This window comes from Aegilops tauschii, chromosome 7, assembly GCF_002575655.3.
Source record: "Aegilops tauschii subsp. strangulata cultivar AL8/78 chromosome 7, Aet v6.0, whole genome shotgun sequence".
NCBI classification, from domain to species: Eukaryota; Viridiplantae; Streptophyta; class Magnoliopsida; order Poales; family Poaceae; genus Aegilops; species Aegilops tauschii.
Window position 1 is genome coordinate 76,120,600 of NC_053041.3, and position 9,811 is coordinate 76,130,410.

General features: G+C 42.2%; 1 long non-coding RNA gene across 2 annotated transcripts; it reads right to left on the reverse strand.

Annotated features, from left to right (window-relative positions):
- Positions 1-4,886: 4,886 nt before the first annotated feature.
- Positions 4,887-7,938, reverse strand: LOC109745137 (uncharacterized). 2 transcript variants are annotated; one of them, XR_002228456.4, is made up of 4 exons: positions 7,369-7,938; positions 6,300-6,866; positions 6,099-6,221; positions 4,887-6,024 (listed from the first exon to the last, which is right to left on the reverse strand). It is a non-coding gene; the product is annotated as an uncharacterized lncRNA (long non-coding RNA). The 2 variants fall into 2 exon arrangements; XR_012188736.1 differs by having other exon boundaries at positions 6,099-6,866.
- Positions 7,939-9,811: the final 1,873 nt, after the last annotated feature.

Genomic DNA, 9,811 nt, shown 5'->3' on the forward strand with positions numbered 1-9,811 from the left:
TGGGCTACATATTTACTGTAGTTACCATTTCCCTCCTACGGGCCGTAGAAACAATGGGCCTTCTACGGGTCATAGAAACAATGGGCCTTATACGGGTCGTAGACACAATGGGCCTTCTATGGGCCGTATCATCAATGGGCCTTCTATGGGCCGTATCATCAATGGGCCTTCTACGGGTCGTATGATCGGTTGGCCAAACATGGGCCAGTAACAGACCGCATTATGGCCATAAACGGGCTAGAGTTGGAATCGCCCGTTCATGGGCCGACCATAACGGGCGTCGTTAATCGGCCATATTTGATGATGCTATGAAAACGACCCAACGTATTAACGGGCCACAAACGGGCCGACTGTAACCTCAGGCTGAATTTGGCCCACAAGCAGAAAATGACATTAACGGGCCGTAAGTAAACGAATGCTGGAAATGAGCCCAAGAATAAATGGGCTCTGAGAAGGCCAAAAGATAACATGGGCTGGAAACGGCCCAACGGAATAACGGGCCGTTAATGGGTATAAAGTGATACACTGTTCATTACGGGCCAGTTTCACCATGGGCCGTTAATGGGTATAAAGTTATACACTGTTCATTACGGGCCAGTTTCACCACGGGTCGTTAATGGGCCAAGAGTTACAAAGGGCCTCATATGGGCCGAAAGACGTCATGGGCCATACATGGGCCGGAAGTTAAAACGGGCTGGAATTATATTGGACGGCCCAGATAACGCTACTGGGCCTAATTCGGATAGGTCGTAACGGGCCCTGGGTTAGCGGGCTGTAAATGGGCTATATGCGAACATGCCGTTAAAAGGCTTTCCATGGGCCGGCCCGCCACCTTTTAACCAAGTCAAACGGGCCGGCCTTTTCACAGGAATGGGCCTCTGTTGGGCCGTGCCACATGTCGACGTATCATAGGCGCCTTCTGTCCAATGAGTGGATGACATCTGTCCCAACGGTGAGCTGACATGTGTTTCCTCCACCCAATGATGATTTTACACGTGGAAAATCCCCATTGGTCGGGGCTGTTAACGGGTTATCGGATCCAAAACCGGACCCGATAGCTTAATGGCGTTCCGTTATGGTGGATGCCACGTGTCGGTCACCCTGGACGAAAGCACTTCTGTGACGCGCGATTTATCATCATGGAAGTTGTCGGGGATATACCCCGCGGTGTAAACCGCCGGATGTAGGACCCGGCTGGAGCTTGGCGACTCATGGCTAACCCGCCCTGGAATTGCGTAACCCGGCGGGCGGGACAGACGGATGACAAGGCCCAAGGCCCAGAAGGCCGGTTTTTGTTAATGATGGGCCGGTTTAAGAGGAAAGGCGTGAGGAATATTTACCTTACAAGGAGTTAAGACTCGGACTTGTATCCGGTTTGTATTAGAAGGTAGACTAGTCCTAATCCTAATAGGACTCCACACGTAACCCGGCCCTTCAATTTATATAAGGAGGGGCAGGGCTCCCAAAAGAGAGACAGGCAAGAAGAAACAATCTCTAGGGCTAGACATAAAAAGCCGGCTTACCGGCGACCCGGCCCCTCACTAGCATAATGAGACCTAGCCACAAACAGCATGTAGGGTTTTTACCGGATGATGTTCCCCAGGGCCCGAAGCTGTCTAAACCCTTGTCTTGTGTTGCGTCTCTTGATTCCGCTCAACCCCTCTCAAGCTACCACATAGATGCGTTGGCCTCACGACTAAGTCCTCACACTAGGACATCTGCCGTGACAAATCCACAACAAAAGTGGACATTTCCGTGATGATAATTTTGGTAATGTCATGGAACACTTCTACGACAGTACATGTATGACTATCTTGATTCTGTCATAAAATCGTCATGGATGTACGTGCATGACAGAAAACGTGACCTACTGTGACAAACACGTATCATCACGGAAGTGTATTTTTTGTAGTGTCTCTATTCGGATATTAGCTTTCTTGCGGCGAAAGAAGGGCACCAACCGCCTTACGGGGTGGCCATGAGGGCCCAGGGCGTGCCTGAACCCTGGGGCGCGCCCCCTGCCTCGTGGCCCCCTCGAGCGTTGTCTCGCATTAATTCTTTTGCCCAAAAATCATAAATATTTCAAAAAAAATCTCCTTCAGTTTTTATCCCCTTTGGACTCCGCTTGGTATGGGTTTTCTGCGAAACAAAAAACATGCAACAAACAGGAACTGGCACTGGGCACTGGATCAATATGTTAGTCCCAAAAATAGTATAAAAAGTTTCCAAAAGTATGGAAAAGTTGTAGAATATTGGCATGGAACAATAAAAAATTATAGATACGATGGAGACGTATCAGCATCCCAAAGCTTAATTCCTGATCCTCCTCGAGTAGGTAAATGATACAAAAGATAATTTTTGATGTGGAATGCTACCTAGCATGGTCTTGATCATATATCTAATCATGGCATGAATATTAAGACATAAGTGTTTCAAAGCAATAGTCTATCATTTGACATAAAAACAATAATACTTCAAGCATACTAATAAAGCAATTATGTCTTATCAAACTAACATAGCCAAAGAAAGCTTATCCCTACAAAATCATATAGTTTGGCCATGCTTCATTTTCGTCACACAAAATGCTCCCATCATGCACAACCCCGGTTTCAGCCAAGCAATTGGTTCATACTTTTTAACGCGCTTCAGCCTTTTCAACCCTCACGCAATACATGAGCGTAAGCCATGGACACAGCACTATGGGTGGAGTAGAGTATGATGATGGAGGTTGTGTGGAGAAGACAAAAAGGGAGAAAGTCTAACATCGACGCAGCTAATCAACGGGCTATGGAGATGCCCATCAATTGATGTCAATGTGAGGAGTAGGGATTGCCATGCAACGGATGCACTAAGAGCTATAAGTTCATGGAAGCTCAAACTGGAAACTAAGTGGGTGTGCATCCAACTTGCTTGCTCATGAAGACCTTGGGCATTTGAGGAAGCCCATCATCGGAATATACAAGCCAAGTTCTATAATGGAAAATTCCCACTAGTATATGAAAGTGAAAGCATAGAAGACTCTCTCTATGAAGAACAAGGTGCTACTTTGAAGCACAAGTGTGGTAAAAGGATAGTAGCATTGCCCCTTCTCTCTTTTTCTCTCATTTTTTTATTTTTTATTTTTTTGGTGGGCTTCTTTGGCCTCTTTTATTTTTCATAAAGTCAGGAGACTCATCCCAACTTGTGAGGGAATCATAGCTTCCATCATCCTTTCCTCACATGGGACAATGCTCTAATAATGATGATCATCACACTTTTATTTACTTACAACTCAATATTACAACTCAATACTAGAAAAAAATATGACTCTATATGAATGCCTTTGGCAGTGTACCAGGATGTGCAATGATCTAGCATAGCAAAGATAGCAAAAAATGGACAAGCCATGAAAACATCATGCTAGATGTCTTATGATCATGCAAAGCAATATGACAATGAATGCTCAAGTCATGTATATGATGATGATAGAAGTTGCATGGCAATATATCTCGGAATGGCTATGGAAATGCCATAATAGGTAGGTATGGTGGCTGTTTTGAGGAAGATATAAGGAGGATTATGTGTGATAGAGCGTATCGTATCACGGGGTTGGGATGCACCGGCGAAGTTTGCACCAACTCTCGAGGTGAGAAAGGGCAATGCACGGTACCGAAGAGGCTAGCAATGATGGAAGGGTAAGAGTGCGTATAATCCATGGACTCACATTAGTCATAAAGAACTCATATACACTACACCATGACCAAAACTTAGAGGTCATCAGATCTGCCGGGAAAACTAACCATTGGAGGCAGACTAACTGCCGGGAAAGGTTTTTGCCGGCATATACAAACTGCCCTTGAAAGTGCTGTCGAGAAAAACAATTCCCGGCAGTTTGTGTAAACCCCGGCAGATTGTCTGCCCTCCATGTTTGTACCTTTGCCGGCAGTTAGAACTATTCCTGGCATACAACTTTTCCCCGGCAGACCAACAATTCAGGGCAGATTGAAGAGTTTCCCGGCAGTTAGACTGCTAGTATTTGCATCCACTACAAACACACTAATCTCCTATATGTATACATGTATTCCAACAGCTATCATTTATCTTCACTGCATTTTGTGCCATCTATATATAACACACATGCATACAGTAATATACATATATATAACAACATGGGCATAGATATAAGCAATCCATCATCCATACATAAGTTCACAAGTCTACATCATGCATACGTAGGTTCATAAGTCCAGTATTGGAGGATAGCCAAAAGCACAAAGAAGATTCATCATGCGTGCCTAGATGCACACATGGGCATACAAGTCCAGTAACAGGACAGCCAAAAGCAACCATTTATCAAGTCTAGATGCACACATACATAGATTTGTAGATTCATAAGTATTACAGTACATCGTAGACAAAAGTGAAAAATATCCTAGCAGAAGATCCTTTTAGCTCAACAACCACACCTAAAGAAACTTGTGGATGCAAAGGAAATTATACCGTGACCTGTCAAAAAAGGAAATGGATTAAAAAATCAGCTCGGACGAACATATGTTCCAAACGTAGAAGTAGCATGGGCAGAAAAAGAAAATTGACTTATTCAGGGGTTGTTTGGTTCTAGGCCTAGGAGTGCCACACTTTGCCATACAATGTTGCCAAACTTGCCTAAGGTTAGTTCTTCAAAATGAGAGCCACAAGTTGGCAAGCCTAAGGGAATCTTGCCACACTTGTTGTGTGTATGTGATGTGGGACCATAGTGTGGCTTGCCTAAGATGTGGCTTGAACCAAACAAACACCTAAGTTGGTCAAATTTGCCTAACCTTAGGTGTGGCAAGCTTTGGCAAACTTAGTCTCAAACCAAACAACCCCTCAAATGAAAAGGACATGTGTGTCGCCCTGTACTTTGCGTTGCACAAGGCACAAACAGAATGTGTGTGTGTACTCATCAGAACAGATTATGCAATATGTATGGATCATGAGGAAGATCAATATAACCTATCACTATAAATATTTACGGATAGTCATCTTCTTTTGGTGCATTACTTTCTCTTGATTGCTGTGAAGTAAATAGAACATCCAAAAACTGTAGGTAAGGATTAGTTACTAGCAATCCAGTGGCAATGCAGGGTGTCCTCCATTCAGTTTTTCTGTACATGTTTGTTCTGTGTAGTGTGTGCTAATGCTAGACAGTGTGAATCAATAGTTATGAGAATGTATAACAACTGAACAACCCTTTGATTAAATCTGCTTCTTGGTTTCAGGAAAAAATGTTGATTGAACAAAAGAAAAAAATTTATACACCCATAAATCATTATTTGCTGAAATGAATATAGGTTGTTCAAAATAAAAGAATGTTGGTCAAGTCGATCACTGTTTTTGACTGTTTTCTGTTACTTGAAAGGAGAGATATATCAAAAGAGATATTCTTTCACTACAAAACAATAAAGCATGAATATATCATTTGATAAGTGCTCCACCTTTTTTGTTGAATATATCTCACAGTTAGAGAATCTTAGTATGCTCAAATGGATGTAGTATTGTTAAACCATGAGAGAAAATTTTATATATGAAATAAGTTAGAGAATAACTGCACCAAAGATTTTGGGATAACATTAAAGATGGATATGGATATTCATTTTTCTTATATTACAAGTATTTCTATATCTGATAACCCTTTACCTGAGTGTTTCAGGAACAAGCATATCAGGTTAAATGCTGCCTACAGGAAGGTAAGTCGTTGCAACATCCATGGTATATATGCATCTCTTGATCTCTTTTATTGATGGTTTAAGAAATCAGGCCATAACCCTGCTTTATAGATAAAGAAAAGTAGCATCCACAAGACCCTAACATACGAGGGATCCAGAAGATATAAATTTTGGAAGAGCTAGCTCGTATACGCATTGTCCAGAGGATAATGAAAACAAAATTAACTTGTCTTTAGTCTAATATTACAGAATTCTAAGAATATGTAATAGCTCGTAGATGCAGGGACTGCTTCCGGCTGTGATGGTTGCTTCTGCATACTTTACTATCAACTTCTATCTGCATATATAAGATTGTCAAATACATTGCAAATTTCAGAAACCTACATACATTTTAATGTGAGCAAAGTGTACCACATGATCATTCAGGTTTTCAGCAGCCATGTCCTCCAGTCATGCTTTGTAAGTGATATGATCTCAGATCTTAGTCGGCATCTAGGCATTTTGACAGCTGACTGATTAGATGTGTTGCCTTTCCTACAGATAAGCACAACTTGTTGTTAAATAGCTTCATACATCTGCAAAGATGTATCAACACACAAAGGCCGCCGTCACCTTTGTCTTGTTGTTTTGTCCACGCAAGACTTGGAATGAATTCATGCAACCTTCCTGTGACATGTCTTACATTCCCTATTCGCAAATCTTCATGCATAGCAGCATCAGCTCATCCTCCTCGGTTTGCCATTCATTTCATGAAAAGAAGTATGATCTCAGGATTAGTACAAGTGTTATGCAATCTGAAATAGAAGAACAAAGAGGTACTCTGAAGGAACACTTCAATATAAAAGACGGAATTAGCAATAGTGCATCTTTACCCACTTGTCGTGTATACGGTTGTGAAACCAATCATATTCAAAAGAGCAATATATCCTTTGTGGTGATAGTCCAATTCCAGAATTTCCATTATCACACCATAATATATTTTACCACCATATGATACAATCATGCAATGATTGAAAAAAAATATGAGATATTCCAAATGTAGTCAAATGATACCACGCGATGGAAGTACCAATTTAACTCTTCAACTAGGATCAAGAATCTCACCATAACCATGAAGTGGTACTTGTTCGATTATTTATGGCTGCAAGTTGGATCCCTCCTCCACTTGCGAACCTAGACCTGAACATCAACAGTAAAATGTTATTTGTGAAGACCTTGTTTAAAATTATCAATCTATCTGTTAAACTAAAAATAGGTCTTAGAAAAAAAACTGAGATCATCTAGACATAATACTAATGAATTACTAACTCGAAATATTTGTAAAATGGTATCTTGTACTCTAGCTAAAATATCAATCTATGTATTAATTAAAAATATGTGTGAGAAACAATAGAGATCCTATCTAGTCAAATCATGCTATATTCAGAGTACTTAAGAACATTTGCATACAAGCAAAAATATGAACGAATATATCCACTTGGATTCCCAGCAAAAGAAATATCCTTTATCTCATGACTGTCGTATTAACTTATCACACATTGTTCCTTACCATCATCTACTAGATTCATAGCTCCCAGCCAAATTTACTACCTTAGAAGAACTAAAAATCCTTGGATGTCACAGCACAACAAAACATGGTTGAAAATTCGAAACCACACAACTGAAACTTCTAAATGCATACCTCTTCAGAAACTGGGGGAGCACAAACAGAGGTAAGCGGTGCAGTAGCTACTTGTTCTGCTACTACTGCTGCTTCAGATGGGCACGTCCTCCCACTGATTTGTGGGGAGTGCAAATGGAGAGGAAGTGATACGCAGTATGGAGCAGGCACTAAGGAGATGCGGTGCTGCTGTGTGAGGGGCGAAATAGGGGGCCCGTAGGTGGTAGGTGTGTCCGCGGGGTTGTTGCTGCGGCCGCCTGAACAGGGATGGGGCGGCGGCGTTGGTGGGGGATACTAGTGTGGCGGCGTCGGTGGGGATGGGTGGCAGCGTGGGATGGGGGTCACGGGCGCGGCGGCGAAGATCGGGGATGGGGCGTACGGAGGCGCGGGTGGCGGATGCGGGTGGGGGCGAAGATGGGGGATGGGCCGTGCGCCGTGATGTGGAAGTAGGGTGGCGACGGCGGGGCGGTGAGGGTAGCGGTGTGAATGGGTAATGGGGCAGCGGCGCTGGGCTTGGCATTATGGATGCAGGATGCGGCGGCGGCGGCGTTGCTGCTAGGGTTAGCAGCGGCTGGGTTGGGTCAGGGTGAGAGAAGAAGTGGTGGGGAATGGGACAAAATAGGAGTACCTTTTTTGTGGGAAAAAATAGGAGTACCTAATTAGGGCTGCATAGCACGGAGACGATTCGAGTAACTTCTGTTGTTTTAATTTTTCCCACGCCCGCCTCGCGCCAAAAAGAATTCAGCCCGCACCAACGTGCTTACCAGCGCAGCGTTTGCCCTCGTTTTGATTCCAGGGTAGTTACACTGACCGTGAACTTGCCGGCAGATACGCTGCCCTCTTTACTGTATCATTCCCGACAGATAATTTGACCCATAAAGTTTTGGCCGGCAGATAAAGCTTTACCGGCAGTAAATTGACCTCAATTCTTAACCTTTCCCGGCAGTTGACTGCCCCTAAACTTTTGCCATGGTGTAGTGATACTTATTGCAAAAGTTTATTAGCCCTCGAAGCAAAGTACTACTGTGCATGATCCTAGGGGAAGGGTTGGTAGGAGTTAACCATCGCGCGATCCCGACCTCCACTCATAAGGAAGGCAATCAAAGAACACCCCATGCTTCAAATTTGTCACACAACGGTTACCATACGTGCATGCTACGGGACTTGCAAACCTCAACACAAGTATTTCTCAATTTCACAATTACTCCACTAGCACGACTCTAATATCACCACCTTTATATCGCAAAACTATTGCAAGGAATTAAACATATCATATTCAGTGATCTACAAGTTTTATGTAGGATTTTATGGCTAACCATGTGAATGACCAATTCCAGTCATCTCTCTAAATAGATATAAGTGAAGCAAGAGAATTTAATTCTTTCTACAAAAGATATGCCCACGCTCTAACAAATATAAGTGAAGCAAAAGAGCATTCTACAAATGGCGGTTTTCTATGTGAAGAGAAACAGGCAATCCAAACTTCAAATGATATAAGTGAAGCACATGAAGCATTCTATAAAGCCATACTCAAAAGCTTTAAGTGAAGTGCAATGAGCATTCTATAAATCAACCATGGACTATCTCATACCATCATGGTGCATAAAAGAAAAGTGAAAACTAAATGCAAAAGATGCTCCAAGATTTGCACATATCACATGAACGAAATTAATCCGAAAACATACCGATACTTGTTGAAGAAAGATGGGATGCCTTCCGGGGCATCCCCAAGATTAGACGCTTGAGTATCCTTGAATATTTACTTGGGTTGCCTTGGGCATCCCCAAGCTTGAGCTCTTGCCTCTCCTCCTTTTCCTCATATTGAGACCTCCTCGATCTTCGAACACTTCATCCACATAAAACTTCAACAGAAAACTCGGTAAGATCCGTTAGTATAATAAAGCAAATAACTACTCTAAGTACTGTTGCAAACCAATTCATATTTTGTTTTTGCATTGTAGCTACTGTAATATAAATTTTCCATGGCTTAATCCACTGATAGAAATCGATAGTTTCATCAAAACAAGCAAACTGTGCATCAAAAACAGAATCTGTCTTAAACAGGGCAGTCTGTAGTAATCTGCACATTCACCATACTTCTGGTACCCCAGAAATTCTGCCACAATTAGGAAAAATAAACAATTTGTATAGAAAGACATTGAAAAAAGTTTCAGAACCGTTTTACGTTCCAGTAAAAAATGTAAAATCGCGCATTACAGCCAAAGTTTCTGTCCTGCACCGCACAAACCAACAAGCATTGTAAACATCCTAAAGGAAAACCTTGGCACATTATTTTTATTATGTAATGGAATTGTACAAAGGGATAATTATTTTTGTTGAAAAGTTTCTGTAATCTAGATTCACAAAGTTTCCGTGAGCATGAACAAAGTTCAAGGCTAGCTCCCACTTTAACAATGCTCGTCTTTCTCACTTTTGCTTTTCTTTTTGAAAAAGGTTTGGGTTC